Consider the following 18005-nt stretch of genomic DNA (forward strand, 5'->3'; position numbering starts at 1 on the left):
CTACCAACAGCACCAGTGTCGCTACTCCTCTGACCCCAGGCATCAGGGCATCCAGAATCCCCAGCTGGCACCGCCAGCAGCTCTCGCAGGACGGCCCCCAAGTCCTCCCGCGGCGCCGCACTCCACCCCAGCTCCGCCCCGCCCCCGCCCCACAGGCCCGTCCCCGAGGGCAGGCCGCAAGGACCTGTGCTCCCTCAAGCCCCGCACGCGCTGCGCAAGCAGCAGCTGGATACATACCCGTGGAAAGCATGGATGGGCGAGCCGCCCCTCCCCTGCCCTTGGCCACACGTCCCACCGTCCTCAGAGCTGGGCCTGCAGGGCCCTCCAGGACCCAGCCCGCCAGCCTCCCACCTCACAAGGCAGCCGGCTGCTTCCCAATCCCGGCACGGCCGGCCTGGCCTCCGCGCTGTCTGCACCTGGACATGCGGACACTGCCTGTCTCAGGCCCACGGCAGCCCCTGGAGCGGGATTCTCCCAGATCTCTGCACAATGCACACGTGTGGCACGCACACACACGCACGCACGCTCTCCCCTCTCCTGCCCCAACCAAAACCACACCCTCCCTCACTTTAACTCGCCCGCGTGCCGCTCTTCTCCACTAGGGTCTGCACCTGCTTCCCTGTGCGGCGGTCTTCCTCATGTGTCCGGCCCAGCGCCGCACCCACAGGCCTAGGCCAGGGCCAGCAGGTGGAAACAGCCCAGGGCAGTGCCGAGCGGTCGTCATCGCGTCGTATAAAGCACTCGAAAGATGGTGAGAGACGCAAAACCCTTCTTTAAATGCAAAAGGATACAAAATGACGACCCCTTATAGTAAAGATGCTATTTTGCCACTAACATGTGGTAGGGAATCAGGTACGGAGGGCTGTGATTTGGAAAGTTAAAAGTTCCCGGGGACCTAAAACACAGTCAAGAGAAAATCTTTTCCCCTAAGACAGGGCCACAGCAATCAATTCCGGCTGAACCTCTTTAGGAACATTTCCTAAAGGTTATTAATTCCCACTCAGGCTTTATCACAGCTCTTGCCATCTGGCCATCCGTACTGAATTTAAGGTGCCCCAGGGTTTGCCAAGGAGGAAGGTGATGGGGGCAGGGGCGAAACAGGACCCAGGGAAGGCGGGGATGGGAAGAGGACAAAATGCAGGCACAGGACGCCTGGGAGGCAGAGCCCACATCCCCGGTCCTGCTGTGACCGACCAGGCTGATGGCCACTGGACCACGTGTGTCTGTTTCTGCCTCAACTAAGCAAGAGGGAGGCGGAGAAAGCCCATCTCATCTCCTAGGGCTACAGGCCAGGCTGGGGGGCAGGGAAAGCAGCCACGGCTGTTGAACCTCTCCACACGCGGGGAGGCAGCCCTCGGCTCTCTGATCAGGAGGGAAAACAGCCTTGAACTTTGGCTTCTGCTCGAGCGCCCGAGATTCCGCAGCTCCGGCTTCGATGAGGACAACGGCCCTGAACTCCGGTGTCCACACTGAGGAACGAGCTCCCGCTGGGTCTGAGCACCAGTGCCCGCAGCGGTGGGGACGGCGGGGGACACAGCTCAGGGAACAGTCACAGTCGCACCCAGTGTCACTACACAGACACTTGGAGGTCAAGAATTCAATTTTTCTGTAATTAGGATTCACATCGAGGCAAAATGGGATGCCGTCTTATGTGACTAGCACACAGTTCATTACATACCTGAATGCCTTCTCTGTATCAGATTCTGCTAGGCACTGAAGATTTATCATTTATAACCCATCTGCTTTCAAAAGGATCTAGGAAAGATGGCTACTTGCTAAATGCATGATGATATAGATCAAAATAATATTATAAAAAAGATGTATTTTAAAAACAGCTTTATCTAAATACAATGCATACTTCCGTTAAGACAAGAGGTTTAAAAACAACCAGCATGAATGCATATTCAGTGGGCAACATGTTTAAAACGCATGTGGGAAGATACCACGAGGGGATGTGGGTGAGCAGCTGGGCCAGGTCCTGTCCACAGCCTCTCTTTTAATCCATACGACAGACCTGCCAGTTATTATCTTTTTGTATCATGGCATTATTAACATTTTACAAACAGCAAAACCAAAGTTCTTAAGTATCAACCATTACCCAGACTTCCTTGGCGAGAACGTAATTGGATATTATCACGTGGGACAGTTGGTGCGGCCACGTACCCAGAGCCGAGGGCACACAGCTGGTAAGGGCACAGTCGGGAATCAGACGGATCTCTGCCCGACTCCAAAGCCGTCTGTCCCTTGTCTTGCGGCCACCCCAGGGGCACCGCCCGGGCACCCACTGCTGGACAACGCGGTGGCCTTGGGCCCACTGTGTCCTGCTCTCCGAACAAGGTCTTAGCTACCTGCCAAAACCGCTCAGGGATGGCTCAAAACTCCTGCCGCCTGGCCCTACTGCGAAGTATTCTGGTTCCAGGTAAGGCCGAGGACTGAGACCTGCATGGGGAACTCGGGGGACCCGACGTCCGGCCAGGCTGACAAAGATGGCGGGCCTAACATGACCGGGATGCTCCTCACACCACCACGATGGTGATGAACGGAGCTTTCCTTTACAGCTGGCTACTGTGAGACCCACCTCAAGCATCTCCCTTGTCACCACAACGATCTTGACAAGTAGGTGTGTTATGCCTCCTTTACAAATAGCGATTCTAAGCCTCAGAGAACCCAAGAAACTTCCCCAAGGTCACACAGCCTCGTGGAGGGCTGGGATTCAAACCCAGGTTCATCTGATGCTACCAACACCACCCAGGCTCCTGTGATGAACGGATAACAACCTCCAAAAAAGCCCTCAGCTGCATCATGACAACTTTTGCCAAGACGATGCCAACAGTAGGGACAGATTAAAGTAATGCCTATTTCTTTATACAGGATGACTATAGACTAAAAGTTTGTGTCCCGCCCACCCCCCTCCAAATTCAATGTTGAAATCCTAACCCCCAATGCAATGGTATCAGGAGGCGGGGCCTTTGGGAGGTGGTCAGGTCATGAATGGAGCCTCGTGATGGGGTCCGTGTCCTTGTAAAAGAGACCACGGACCCCTTCACCATCTGAGGACACCGTCTATGGAGGAGGAAGCAGGTCCTCACCAGACATGGAATCTCTCAGGCCCAAGGCCTGACCTCGGGCCTCCAGCCTCCAGAACTGTGAGAAATAAATGTCTGTTGTTTATAAGCCACCCAATCTACAGTATTTATATAGCTGCCCCAATGGGTTAAGACAAGGATTCAACTCTTACCAAATGTCAATATAATGAAATTTGAGGCAGAGATGGGAGGGGAAATGTTTTGCAAAAAAACTAAAACTGAATATAAACCTTAATGGCTAAATCTAGAAAAATATAGCCATTAATAGGACAAAAAAATAAACAAGAGTCGTTTTTCACATTAAACAAGATTAGCCATTCTAAACCAATTATATAAAAACTTTCAGTTCAATGCAGGTTTCCAGGTGAATAAAAAAATGTATTCTTCCTCCACTGTATGAGTTTTCCTGAGTCCTGTGCCATCCCTTTCTCAGCACTTCGTTTCCTTTCATTCCATCACAGAACAATCTTTGAGAAATTACCACATCACGAATCTACAGACTCATGACATGATTTGCTGAATGACTTTAGCTCAGAACATTCTGATACAAATAGAGCCTTGCCACCAGCCCCCAGCGCCACCCGCCAGGCCACTCCAACGAGAATTCCCAGGGCCGTTCAGCAGACGCTGGGAAAAGGGCGTCGTGCCCTGGGTCAGAGGCTTCCTCCGTGGTGTCCATGGTGAGGGCGGGCCTTCAGAGTGCTTGGTGACAGGGATGGAATCGCCCTGCAGCCCATGCAGCGCCCAACGAGCAGGGCCCCGGCTAGACGGGAAGTGGCTCCGGCTCCTCCCTCTCAGCAACGCTGCACGCTCCATCGTGAGCCATCGGCTCCCCCCTGGGGTCCTGCCACCTGGACACCCACTTGGGCTCCGAGAAGAGCAGCAGAAAGCCTGGTCCGTGGGCACCTCCTGGACTGGTCACCACGTGCACTGCCGCTCTACCACCTCTGCAGACCCTCTCACACCCCCGACACTCACTGCCCCTTCCTCCTGGGTTTACAGCAAAGCGCGGCCCTCACAGGTGTTAGAACAGGTGTCTCCAGGCAGTGGGTCAACTTTGCTATCGGCTCCAGGTAAGAGCTATCCACGCCATGAGAAATTCGTTGTTACTCTAGGCAGGGGTCAGGTGATGGGCAGCTTTATCACAGGCGACTCTGACTCCGCCCAGACCCCACCCTTCTGATGTCTCCAGAGCTCCTGCAACGTGGTGGGAAGTTAACAGAAACCACACAGAGCGCTCGGTAAGATGTTTCTTCTTTGAATTTAATCAGATGCAACAGTGGCTATTTGAACATCACAGACTCCAAGCAGAGAGAGGCCACCCTGTGAGCCAGGCCAGCAGCTGTGGTCTTGGCCACCCTACACACAGGCATACTATAGTGCAATATATATGTGTGTATATATATATATATATATATACACACATACACACACACACACACACACATACACATACATATATGAAAAATGGGTTCTGTGTCTTTAAAAAAGAAAAGTTTGGAAATCCCTGTTCAGGACTAGCTGTGACGGTTTTACTGGCGGCTGGCGTGTGGGACAGAGCCCAGTCTTTCTAACGTCAAGTGACACCTGCTTCCCTGGATCTACCCGTCAGGCTCTCCCTGTGTCCTGGGAGGAAAAATTAATCCGAAGGGACTGACGGCTTCCCAAGTCATCCCGATACGACCTAGGGTCTTACTGTCTTGGCCGTGTCTGCAAACTGGCTCTGTGCTAAGGACCCTCCCGCCACTGTTTCAAGGGCTGTGACGTGTACTCTGCGTCCTCCGCAGAGCTGCGCACCCCTCAATCTGCTCTACGGGGGGCACACTCGGGGGTCAGGCTGCTCCATCCCATCACTAGCAGTGGAGATGGGGCTAGCGCCCCAGGGGGAGAGAGAAGCCCACAAACACACCCCCCCGACCACGGTGAGAGGGACGCCCCCGCCCCTCGTGCAGGACAGCCTCAAACCCGGTGCCAGGCGCTCCCTCCCCCGCTGCATCCGGACCTTCCCTCTGGAGTCGGGAAGGGAAGCCCTGCGGGCCACACGAGCCCTCGTCGGCATCGTCCCCAGGCACACGGCCACGGAGCTCTGCCCTGTCCTGAATCCTCTCCCCATGAAGCTACGCGAGCCTCCGCCTTCCCCACAGGGCGCTGCCCGCGGTCCTGCCGCGTGGCTCTGGTTCCACGGGCTCTTCCGACAGCTCCGAGACCCAGCGCCACAGGCACAGAGAGCTCACGGAGCTTCTCCTCGCACGTGCAGCTCCTTTTCCAGGAACAGAGCCCAAAGACATATTCGCTTCTTTTCCCCAGTGGGCAAAGCATACTGCTAGCTTTACCCCACAGCCCACTTACAAACACCATTTGTGCACAGGCTTTCAATTTCAGAAATGGAAATGTTCTCTCCCTTTCCCCCTCTGTCTCTCTCTGTCTCTGTCTCACTCTCTCTCACACACACACATACACACACACACACACACACACACAAACACACACACAGCGGTTGCAGCCCAGCTCTTCTCTGGTTTTGCCAAATCATGAAAGACGTCCTGAGAGCTTACAGGAAATCTTACGTGTCCCTGAGATGTCACTCAGCGAGCAGGGACCAAAAGGACGTGGGCCCCAGCTCAGTCCAGCTCTGACTGTGGGTGATCCTGGCGCCCCTCAAGCGCTCGGGGCTCGAGTCCCACAAACACACAACGGAACGGTCAGACGGATGGTCCCCATGGCACCTAGAAAGCCTGCCCGGGCGTCACCAACGGGCGAGGGCTGCGTCCCCCCCTCACGCTCCGATGAGTGTTCTAACCACTTCCCACGGGTCAAGGTCAAGTGGACTCTGTGAACTCACCCAACGCCCTGTCACAGCCCCCGCCTGCCAACACCAAGCTCCATCGAAGAAAGAATCACTCAGAGACAAAAACAGGAAGCTGCATGTCACCCACTTATGTCAGGAGTAAGGTAGAGAGTCCCTGCATACAAGCACCTGGTGCTCCGATGGTGTGTTTGTAAGCCAGGTGTCACCAGGGCATACCTCCTGTGGAAACACCTGTTCCACAGGTCACAGCGCTGAGCGAGCAAACAAAGCCTATGAGCCCATAGTTGGTGGCAACTCCTGCCGTCGCCCCGGAACATCCTTCTGATTACCCTTCATCACGAGATCCTGGTCTCCAGCGGCACACTTGAGTTTTCAAACAGTGGAAACCCTCCGAGTCCATCCTGATGAATGAGAAGGGCAACCCGGCAGCACAAGACCATGAGGAGCCAGGAATCCCGTACAAGGTCCGGAGAGAGACAGTCTGAGAGGGCAGGGAAGCTGACTTAATCGTAAAGCAATTTCTGTCGGGTTCCCACAGCGTTCGGGGTGTGGTGGTTTCCTGGGACAAGCAGAGGTCAGCACCCCTCGGGATGTGCGGCTTCTACTCTGTTTAAGATGATACATTACCTCGCTTTTTAAGCACCCCTTCTGGGATCAGCAACTCGGTTCCTAGCAAGATGCAGTGGACGCGATGGAGACAGGGCCCCTTTCTCAACAGGCAGAGGCGCGTCACTCAGACTCGCCCACGGATGGCCAAGGGGCGGCCACTTGGATGCGGGGACCCTCCTGACCAGGCCGCTGGGTCCGGGCACATGCTCACTCCTTCCAGCTGGGCCAGCTCATTTCCGAGTGATTCGTAATCACCCCGAGGCTCACGACGCCCTGCAGGCCCTCGAGCGAACACACCTGAAGCCTGTTAGCTTAAAAACCAAACAACTCTTGAGAAGTATTTCTGGCCACATTATATTGGTTTGACAATTCACACCTCTCACTTTCAGTTCAAAGACTGGCCAAATGTAAGCTCAGAGTGATACAGTAAGATGGTTAGACAACAACGAAGTTACAAGCGGCAAAGAATGAGGAACAATCTGAAATCTTCGGATACTCAAACTCACCATTTAAAGTATCTTGGGCGTTGGATGCGGCGGGTGCTTCCACGAGGAGCACGAGGGAATAAAGACAAAGGCAGAAGCTCAGTCGGAACCCCTGACTCTGAGCCAAGGGAGGGGGAGGAGGGGGAGAGGCAGCCGCTGAGGCGCTAACGAGACCCGCACGGAGCTCGGAGGGCGGGGAGGCGGCCAGGAGTGACAGAGCAGAACCCAAGAGGACTTCCTAACAGGGCTCCTGAGTCCACACGGGCTGCGCGGGCCCTCCGGGTGAAAAGGAAAGGAAAAACCGCTGCATAGAATAACCCCACAGTGACTCGAGGGGGATTCTGGATCCAGGCACTTAGAAACTTCTTGGCACACGGCAAAAGAAACTAATTTCCCCGAACTCGATCAGCCGGAGCCCAACGCGGGTGCCGGGGCGTCGGGTGGGAGCACGGGGGATCCGAGGGGTGGAGGGAGCCCCTGCCTGACACCCTGCACCTGCTGGGGAATCAGGACGGCGCCGCACTCCCGGATCACAGGGAAAGCTGATTTTAAAGTAGAGAAAAAAATAAAACCCAACACTTCGGAGGATTCGGTTCTTCCTAGAAGGACCTGTCTCCTCTCAAGTCACTCACGAAAATGAACCATTCCAGCACGTGTGGTAAATGGTGACCCGTCATCTACAAGGCTTTAGGAATTAGAAGGCCTCCCTCTTCTAAATCCAGGCCCTCAGCTTGGCCAGGCCGCCCCGTCCTCCTCCCGGCCCAGCGTTTTCCTCTTTGTCCCTTAGTTTTTTCTGTGTGGCCGTCTTCTCAGCACACTGACGGGCCACAGGAAGCTGGTCCCGTGAAGCCTGGGAAACGACGGGCGCTGGAGGCAGGAACGGGGATGACGAGGGGATGTCCAGGAGGGGCAGGTCTGTGTCGTGGCCGAGTGGTCGCCACCGGGAGAGCTGGTGCTGGCCCCGCAGCCCCAGCTCGTATCCGACGCCCCATCGCTGTCCCAGGCAACGCCGCCGCGGGGGGACCAGGTAGGGCCCGTCCTCGCCGCCCACCCGTGAGCTCCGCGCAGGCCGGGGTCTCCTCCGGACGCGGCGAGGGCCGCGTGGCACACAGGTGGCCGGCACGCGGGAGCCTGGGTGGCCCGACCGGGAGGGGAACGGGCTGGGCCTCCGCGTCCTGCCCTGCAGACCTGGGGTGGTAACTGGAGACGGCCCAGCTCGGTTGCGGGAAGCGGTCACTGTCACCACCGGCTGACGTCACCACCCCCGGGGTTGGGCCTCCCGCCACCGACACAGCCTGTCTGTCAGACTTCGGTTGCGCCCACCAAGCCAACCCTGTTGACTGAAAGAAGAGATGAACAAGAGGGCACGGCGGTCGTGACGGAGAACCAGGCCCTCGTCTGGGCGCTGCTGGAAACCCCAACAGGACCAGCCCAGCGGGAGCCTCCACGGTCACCCGAGCATCGCGGAGGCCGGCCCACACCAGGCCGGGACCTGCTCCCACCTGGAGGCCGCAGCACTGCTGCCGCCGACCCCCAGCCGACGGCTCTGCAGCCCCACCCCGGCGACAGAGGGAGCCCCCGCTGTCCCCCGACGTGGCCACCTCGACCCGAGGAGCCTGGGTCACCTGCTGGGTCCCTGCCCCGAGGGACACTGGAAACTTGATTATTTCCATAAGGGGAAATGGGACAATCACCTAGGAATCTCCCCCAAATACAGGAAGACCATTCAAAAGACGATGAGCAGCCCCAAAGAAGTCAGACGCCCCTGACTTGATTTCTGAGTGTTCCGTCCCGGCACAAGGGAAACAATGTAACACAAGCGATGAAAACCACGGCCTCGGGATCCCGGAAGAGCTCCGCCCTCTGCTGGCCAAGCCCACCATCCCATTACCGGACACGGCTTTCCTTCTGGTTCGGAATGGTGGGATTCAGCCAAGACGGAAACACGAGGCAAGTACGAGACCCAACTAAATAGTTACTGCTTGTTTTTAAATGGAAGATTTTTTTAATCTTACATAATTACATTGTATTGAATAACGGAGAATAATTATCATAAAACCCCATCATTCAAAACCGATTTGCAGAAACAGTATCATGGTTTAAAATGAAGACTTTCTGAATTGCCATACTTTTCCGGTTTTTCTAACTCTGTAACTCTGACGTAAGGAAATGTCCCCAAGAGCAGAGGCAGCGACGCCGACCCGAATGGCTAAAGCAGCCGCAGAGCATGAGGGCAGGTGGCACTGAAGGTAAAGTGGTTCAGAGGGAGGACCATGCGAGAAAATAAATTTATATTTTTTAACTAAAAGAAAAACAAAAACCAAACAAATAAAAATATATACATATATAGAAAATAACACATCTGATGTCAATGTATGTAGAGAAAACCTCAAGATAATTATATTTTTTAAGTGGGGAGGGCAAAGAAGGTTTCTTCTTTCTGCATAGAAGGTTTCTGTACTTCTCTGGAAGTAGACTTGAGAAGTTATGTATGTGAAGTGTACTATCTAGAGTAAATACCAAGAAAACAATACACAGCAGTAGATTCAAAACATCATAAATAAATCAAAATGGGATTTTACAAAATGTTCAAGTAACCCACAGGAAGGTAAGAAAACGAAACAGAGCAATGAGAAACAAAGAAACAGAAAACAGATAATAAATGGCCTGCTTCAGCCCTAACACACCAATAAATTCAATGGTCTAAATACATCAATTAAAAGACAGATCGGCAGAATGAATAAACCGCACACACACACACCCCAACTATATACCGTCTACAAAACAACTCACCTCCAAAACCACAGGGAGGGGCTTCCCCATGGCCGGTGCCTGCCCAGGACCAGGACAGACACCTCCCATGGGCGTGCGGATGAAATTTGTCGGCTCACGCCTCCCTCCTTGTCTCATAACACCCATCCTGCTTTTTAGCCGGAGGGGAATTGTGACGGAAATGGTGGAAGCAAACCAGGAGAGGATCAAAGCACCGATACAGACACATCTTTGGAAAAGTTTGCTCCCTTGAACTGGACTGTGCTGGGAGGTCAGGGAAGCTCTAGAATATTCTGTCTTTAGCACAGCCCCCCTGGGGACCGGGATGGGGGTGACCCAGCCACCACCCTACGCACACAGGTGATAGCATCCACTGAGGGCAGGTGTCAAGCAGCAGATCACCACATTCTGTCGGAGAACGCGGACGAGAGTAGAAGTACATTGTTAGTTCAGAGCTAGGTCAGAAAACAGAGGTTCAGGGGTCACTGAAGATTGACGATAGCAAATAGGTGTTTGTTATGTTTTCTTCCCTAGAACCTGAAGAACACAAACAGTTTCCAAAGAATAGGAAATTTAGGATATTGTAGAAATCTTTCCTTCTTAATGTTTTTGTTAGGAAGAGGAAAAATACCAGTAAGTCCTCAAAGGTTTTTTAAAGTCTTGATAATTTTAAAATAAATTAATCTGAACTTTAGAGTAACTTTGTACTATATTACATAGAACACATAAAAAAAATCTGTAGGGTACACTTGCACTTGGGTACGATGCCTCTCATAAGTATATAAATACTTAAAATTTATTTTTATCTATTAAACTTTGGTACACTACTAAATGTTTTATGATTCTTTCCCCCACAAAGCATCAGATTTCTTTTTCAAATAAATCAGTCTCGTTTTCTATACATTGGGGGAAATAATCAGGGGGGAAAGCAGATTTCTCTTGGAAACTTGACTGTGATATAGTTATCTACAAGACCCTGAGCAAATGAATTCCTCTCAACTTTCTTACCTATAAAACCGGTTCTATGACGATGTCTACACTCAGAAGACCACCAGAAGTATCAGCTGAAATAGCATGAGAAGTGCTTTGGAAGCTGCATGGCACTGCACAAGCGTCAGGTCACACAGGGAGAGGCTCTTGGCCTTCTGTGCTTTAATAGCTGACAGACCAGGAGAAGCAAACGATTTTATTCTCCTTGGTCTTGTCTTATACACTCTCAGATTAGTCTGATTTTCAAAAAGAATCTATGATTTTCAAAAATACACTAATTACTAATTCTGTATCTTTTAAATACAGAAAAACTCTTTTAGATACAGAAAAACTCTTCCCTATTGGATGAATAATCTGGGATCTGAAATTTACATCGAGTTTTACAGAAAACGTGCATAGATTTTGGAAATCCATACAGATCTTATCCTGGTGCCATTCCACCTAGGATCAGGTCCCGTAAAACAGTCAAGGAGTCTGTTATAAATAAGATAATAAAGTAAGATTCTTTATTGATTCTTCTTTCAAAAGCAAATGGAAAACTCATGCAGGGACCCTAAATTCTTCAGTGTCATAAACTTCCTATGAAAGCAACTTGGCGATTCTGACATAGGTCAGTTACCAAAGGCATGAGTTACTGAATTTGGCCAATTCAACACGCTTTCCACAATTTGGGGATCTGGAAATGACCTGTTTTAACATTTTAAAAAAAGATTTTTAGAAATTAATGACAGACACTGTTTAGTTTTGTTTTGTGGGTGGTTAGCTACAGATAATCCCAGGAGGCCAAGGACCTGCTTTTGTTCACACCTTGAGCACACGGGGCAGTTGAGTATTTGAGATCCGGAAACAACCTGATACTCTCTACGTTTCACCTCTTTCTTCCAGCCTCAGGACAGGGTAGGCGCGCCTCCCAAACCATCACCCTCGGTCACGTCCAGGGGATGGCACGACGCGGAACTCGCAGAGTTGCAGGGCCAGACAGGAACTGAAGGACCACGAGGCCGGTCACCCGCCAGACCCGGGACCCCTGTAGCGTGGGTGTGTGCGGTCACCAGTGTCCGCTGGCACCCCCAGGGACGGACACCTGACTTCTTCAGGGGTGTCCACGCGGTCTCTGGTCCGACAGCCGCTGTGACTCCTCGCCCTGCAGCTCCCACCGACTGGCCCGAGAGCGAGCGCCCTGCTCGGGCCGCGAGGCACAGCCACTCCCTCCTCCGAACCCGAAGACGAGTCCCCGGGCCCTCCGGGTCTTGCCTCCATGAAAAGAGCTGGGGCCTCTGCAGAGACTTCCGCAGGCCCTCCTGGCCACCACGCATCGGGGACAGAGGCTAAGGTGGCACTGACATTCAGGCGGCTGTGGCGCAGAACTGAGTTCACGGAAGAGAAACCCGCGGTCAGGCCACGTCCCCGCTGAGCGGGGAGGCTTCTTTCCAGTTCACTTTCTGGACCCACTTATGGGCCTTTTCAGGAACCCCCTGAGGATACACTTTGTGAGATCCCAACCCCAGCTTCCCATGATCCTCCCAAGTGCTAACTTCTGCCATTCAGGGCGTGTTCACCTTTTTCAGTGCGTATCTGTAACGCACTATTAAACTTGAAGTTTTATCCCCAGATTATAGGTGAGGCCCAGATAAGAGGGAGGGAACCACAGGATCTCAGGGAGAAGGGCCATGACAATCAAGTCCCAACACCAAGGCCAGGAACCGGACACGGTGAGCACAGCCAGTTGCACCCCATGAAGCAGCCTCACGTCCAAGGGGCAGAAAGCGCCCCTCAGAGCACCAAGGGTCCGCGAGTCACAAGCCCTGCCGCACGGCAGACACACACGTCAACTGATGGAGAGGCAGGTGCTGCGTCTGCTGCATCCGTCGCTCCGCTCAGCCCGTCACGCCGGGCCCCACGGGAAGCAGCCTCCAGCACCCTGACTCCCCCTCGGGCAGACACAGGGGCAGAAGGGCAGGCAGGGCACCTACGGGTGAAGGCCCCACCACCCCGTGACCCCCGTCAGACCCTCGTCCACCACCTCCTCCTCGTATTCTGGCCGTTGCATCGGGGTTCTCTCTCCTTTACTGACCAATCCCCTTTTGTTTTCTTTTTCTTTTTTTTTGGGCTGCACCGTGCGGCATGAGGGATCTTAGTTCCCCAACCAGGGATCAAACCCATGCGCCCTGCAGTGGAAGCGCAGTCTTAACTACTGGACCACCAGGGAAGTCCCTACTGACTAATCCCCTTGAAGGCTGGGTCCACACCCCATCCATCTTCAGATCCTTAATGGCCAGAGCCGTGCCTAAAACCAGGGGCCATAAGAAATGCATGTTGAAGGAACAGAGGGACGATGGAGGGCCGGGCAGGACCAGCCAGGCCGCAGCAGGGACCGGGGGCGTGTGGACGGCCCCCCACCTTCCCAGCAGCCCCTCTTCCCTCCCCCTCCCCGGAAGGACTAGCTGAGGATGAAGTGACAGCCGACCCCACCAAGGCACCCACTGACCACAGCTCTAGGCAGGTGGGACCAGGCACACAGATCCGTTCCCAGGTGACCCCTTGCCAGGATGCCTGCCTCCATACTCCAAGGAAAGGCCTGCTAATGGTGACAGGTTGAGCTCTCAGGACGGATGGTGGAAAAGCCCTGGTGCCCGTGGGGTCTCCCTGGTACCTCGGGTCTCATCACCTCCAGCCTCACCTGCCTGCCCCGTCTCACCAGGGCCCAGGGGCCACTGGAAAGATACGGAGTTCTGTGGGCTCTGTTTCTGCTATACACTCACACCCAGCGGCATGTGCCATCCTTAAAGCCTCCCGTGGAATGAGGGAGGTTTCACTCTGGAACCTAGGATGATTCATGCACTTGAATATTCATTTCCGGAAGCAATAACGCATGTTTATTTTAAAATAACATGCACACTCCCATGCACGGTTCTGTGCCCTCTCCACAGGTCTTCTGTGCATCCCCTCGTCCAGGAGTCCCCCCCCAAGGGGACCTCGCCGCAGCCCTTTCCCGACACACAGCCCAGCGCCCCGCGGTGGAGGGGACAGGCGGCCCAGGATGAGACGGAGGCGACGGCAGAGATTTGGAGGAAGGATGCTTGAGGCGGAGACATCAGCACGAAGACCAGCCAGAGAGCTGGAAAAGTACAGGCGGACGGGCGTGAGTGGAGCCCTGGGGCTGGGCCGTGCAGTGGGACAGCAGGGCAGAAGGGCAGGATGGGGCAAGCGCACAGAAGACGTGGGACAGGTGGGACGGCCCTTTGCATGGCACCACGATCCCATAATTACACCCCCGCTTCACAGATGCAGACGGCGGCCCAGAGAGGGCCCCTAAGTGCTCCAGGACAACGGGGATAAACAGGAGGGCCAGGACAGGGTCCCAGGGCCCCGACTGAAAGGTGCTCTGGGCTGGCCGCGCAGCTCGCGGAAAGCACTGCCAGCTTCTGAGAAGCAAGAGCTGAGAGCCTGCATCTGTGCTTTAGAAAAATTAGTTACAGGAGTCAAATTACAGCCGTCAAGGTGAGAACTGAAGGCCCAAGCTGGGGCCTGGCCAGGGAGAGAGAGGAGACAGTGGGCTCCTGGGGGGTGGGGAGGGAGGGCGAGGCCAAGAAGAGGTCATCGTGAGAGTCTGACCTTCACCCTTACCCTGGGGTCTTCGTCAGCAGGCGCCACGGGGCTCCTGGGGCTTTCTCCCACTCCCACCCCCGAGACACACACACACACACACACACACACAGTCACAGCAACAGCTTGGGCCGTCTCCGAGCTGCGGGCCTGGCGATGGGCCTGAGATGCTGGGCCATGGAAGGCGCGGCTGCCGTCCGTCTGTCTGTCCCTCTTCAGCTCATTCACCGGGAGAGCAGGGTGGATGCGGCAGCCGTATTTCATCACCGCCACCCTGTCAGCCTTTCACTGTTCTAATTTCCCAAGGACCCTGCGCTGGCGTGATCTACAGTCTTCCTGACATTTCACCTTCCTCTGCTGAAAAATTCATCCCGTCCTAATGTGGGATGCTCTCTCCCGAGCGAGGGGGAGCGAGATTGATTCCGCTGCCGGTATACCAGCTGCCAGTCACCCAGCCCTTCCTCCACGGGGTCGCGGGATGAGTGAACCTGGCCGCCAATTACATGGAAGTCTTCTAAAAGCCCTAACTCATCACCCCGTGCGTGTTTTTCTACCTTTGTTCTCCATCTTGGGTTAACCTTTATTTCTTTTTTTTTATTTTTAAAGAGCCTGTGTTGGTCTTCCTGAAATTTCACCAGCGTATCGAGAAGGCTTTTCTCATTTCAGGGTACTTGCACCTTTTTTTAAAGGCTATTTTCACAGGGTTTTATGTCTGGCAAGTCACAGGACCACACAGTGACATGAATGACACTGACAGAGAGAAGCAGAAGCAGGGCCTCCCACGGCCCTCAGTGTCACGGTCCCCTTCTCCGTCCCCTCCCGTCCCTCAGGGGTCCCGTGAAAGTGCAGATCTGACCCCAAAACCCCCCTGGCTGGGGGGCTCGGGTGCGTCACTCCGACCTGCCCTTCCAGTGGCTGCTCCCCACACCCAGCACCAGCCTGAAAAGCCTTCCACCCAGGAAATCCTGCTCCTTCTGGTGACCCAGCGCACAAGCGGTGTCACCGCCCCAGTCCAGTTGTCCACAGACTCGTGCACAGCGTCTGCTGCCACGCCTCCCCTCCACGGCCCTCAAGGCCACGCCCTCCCTGGCCACACCCCTCCCAGCCACATCTCAAACAGCCTCAACGTGAGCAAGTCGGAGAAAATGGCTCCTTAAGATAGATGGCAGGCCTTCAAGGTCTCACCTCTAGTCAAAATCACAACGCAAAGCGTGTGCGGGGAGGCCTACCGTCCGGCCTGACGGGTGGATCTACTCCTGAAGCACCAGGAACGTGCCCAGTGATGGAGGCTGGTTACTCACCCCTCGGTCTGCGACCCTAATCAGGATAGACACCCCTCCCCAGACCTCTCACATAAATCAACGCATCAAAGAATCCACGGCTCTTAGAGGCTGAACTGTGTCCCCCAAAACTCACATGCTGAAGCCCTAACCCCAGCACCTCAGAATGTGACTATGTTGGCAGACACGGCCTTGAAAGAAGTGATTAAGGTTAGATAAGGTCATTAGGGTGGGGCCTGGATCCCACAGGACCAGCATCCACATAAGAAAAGGGGCTTGGGACACAGCCAGACCCAGAGGGACGATCACATGGGACCAGGGAGAAGCCAAGGGGAGGGGCCTCGGAGGATCTCAGACGGCAGCCCAGAGCTGTGATGGATACATTTCTATTGTTCACGCCACCGTCTGCGGGGTTTGTCGCGGAGACCAGAGCAGACGGAGACAGTGGCCTGGGCGCAGCGCCGTGGAAGGAACCACCTCGAGACGGGCTCCCAGCCTGACAAAGCCGGGGCAGCTGGCGGGCCCTTCCCTGCGTCTCCGGGGAGAGCCGGGCAGGGGGAGAGGGTGGGGGCCAAGGGCACGGAGCACACCGCCAGGCCGTGGAAGAGCGCAGCCAACAATACATCTGGGGTTGAGGGAGGAATCTGGCACAGTGTTTTTTACAGTCTTACTGGAAAAATTAATTCAAATTGGGCTTTGTCTAAGCACCCCCTCGTGGCCTGAAACCTGGAGAAAGGACCATAAACAAAGTGCACTGATAAATGACAGAGTATTAAGCTGTGAGGAGGTGTCCAGTGGGGAGCCCTGGGGACTACGTCTTATTTAACATCTTCATTAGTGATCTGGAAGGAGCAGTAAACAGCACATTAATTAAATTTCCAGACGATACTAAATTTGGAGGCGCTACAAAAAGTCAACGAGGACATAGAAACAATACAGATGGGATCCAAAGAGGTGAGTCGGGAGTATAAGAAACAACCCAGGGTTCTGATTCCAAAACAAGAAGCTAATCAAAAACTTCCCCTATATTCTGGAACTCCATCTAATTTCCACCAGATGACTGTATGAGAACAATGCAGGCGGCCCTTGTTGTCTTAACTCTCACTGCCCAAGCCCTCAGTATCCAAAATCAGGAACCTGATGAATTCAGCAAGGCTCAGACGCACCCCCAGCAGTCAGGACTCTCCTCACCTGCTATCCAAAACTCAGAAGCCAAAACAGATTCTGGTGATGTGGCACGTGTCACACACCTCGGTGCCTAGAGGAATAACACCAGCGGGTTTGGGACATTGTGACGAGCAACTGAATACTGGGTCTATAAAATACAATCCACTTCTAAAGGGATAACGGGGGCCTGTGTTAAGATCTGTGACCTCCTTGGCCTCTAAACCCCAATAGTTGAAAATTATTACAAACATCACTCAAAAGTGGGGGCCACTGTATCTCTATTCTTTATGACAAAAACCAACAGGAAGAAAACATCTTTATAACAAGGAATGTTTGTGAAATCCTTGCCCAGAAACAACGTCCTTGAAGCCTGAAGCCCTGTGGGTCAGGTGCTCCGGAACCGAGCTGCACAGATTCAAATCCTGGCTCCACTGCTAACAGGACCACCAGCCTGTAAATCACTGCAACAAAGTCCTCGCTGGGAAAGTGCACATAAAGCAGGATTAAACTAAAAACTAGATAGCTGGTGCACCCCGTGCTCACTGCAGAGTTACCCACGATAGCCAGGACGCAAAAGCAACCCAAGTACCCACCAATGGGTGAATGGACAAAGGAGATGTGGTGAGTACACACAGTGGAGTATCATTCAGCTGTGAAAAGGAGGACATCCTCGTCAGCGACACCATGGATGGACCTTCAGGGTGCCATGCTAAGTGAAATGAGTCCGACAGAGAAAGATCTCACATGTATGTGGGATCTGGAAAAAAAAAGAAAACGAGCTCACAGATACAGAGAACAGATGGGTGGTCGCCAGAGGTGGGGGTGTGGGTGGGAGAATTGGGTGAAGAAGGTCAAAAGGTACCAACCTCAAGCTGCAAGATAAATGGGTCCTGGGCATGTAATGTACGGCGCAGCAACTACAGTTAACAATACTGTGTTGTACATTTGAAAGTCGCCGAGAGCGTTTAACCGTACGGGTATCAAATCATTACCTTGTACACCTGACACTAACACGATGTCATATGTTTAACCTTAGGGGTATCAAATCGTTACATTGTACACCTGACACTAACACGATGTTATATGTCAACGATATCTCAACAAACTGGAAGAAATTCTAATAATAGAAAACCAGATAGTTCACATAAAGCACTTGGGCCAGTGCCTGGCGCTTAGCATTAAATGGCAGGTGTCATGGTCA

General features: G+C 53.6%; 1 protein-coding gene across 3 annotated transcripts in view; it reads right to left on the minus strand.

The window, feature by feature from the left end:
• EIPR1 (EARP complex and GARP complex interacting protein 1) overlaps positions 1-18005 on the minus strand; it is an 88283-nt gene that overhangs the window by 49434 nt on the left and 20844 nt on the right. The window lies entirely within an intron of this gene.

Source organism: Eubalaena glacialis, chromosome 14 (genome assembly GCF_028564815.1).
Source record: "Eubalaena glacialis isolate mEubGla1 chromosome 14, mEubGla1.1.hap2.+ XY, whole genome shotgun sequence".
In the NCBI taxonomy this organism is placed as follows: Eukaryota; Metazoa; Chordata; class Mammalia; order Artiodactyla; family Balaenidae; genus Eubalaena; species Eubalaena glacialis.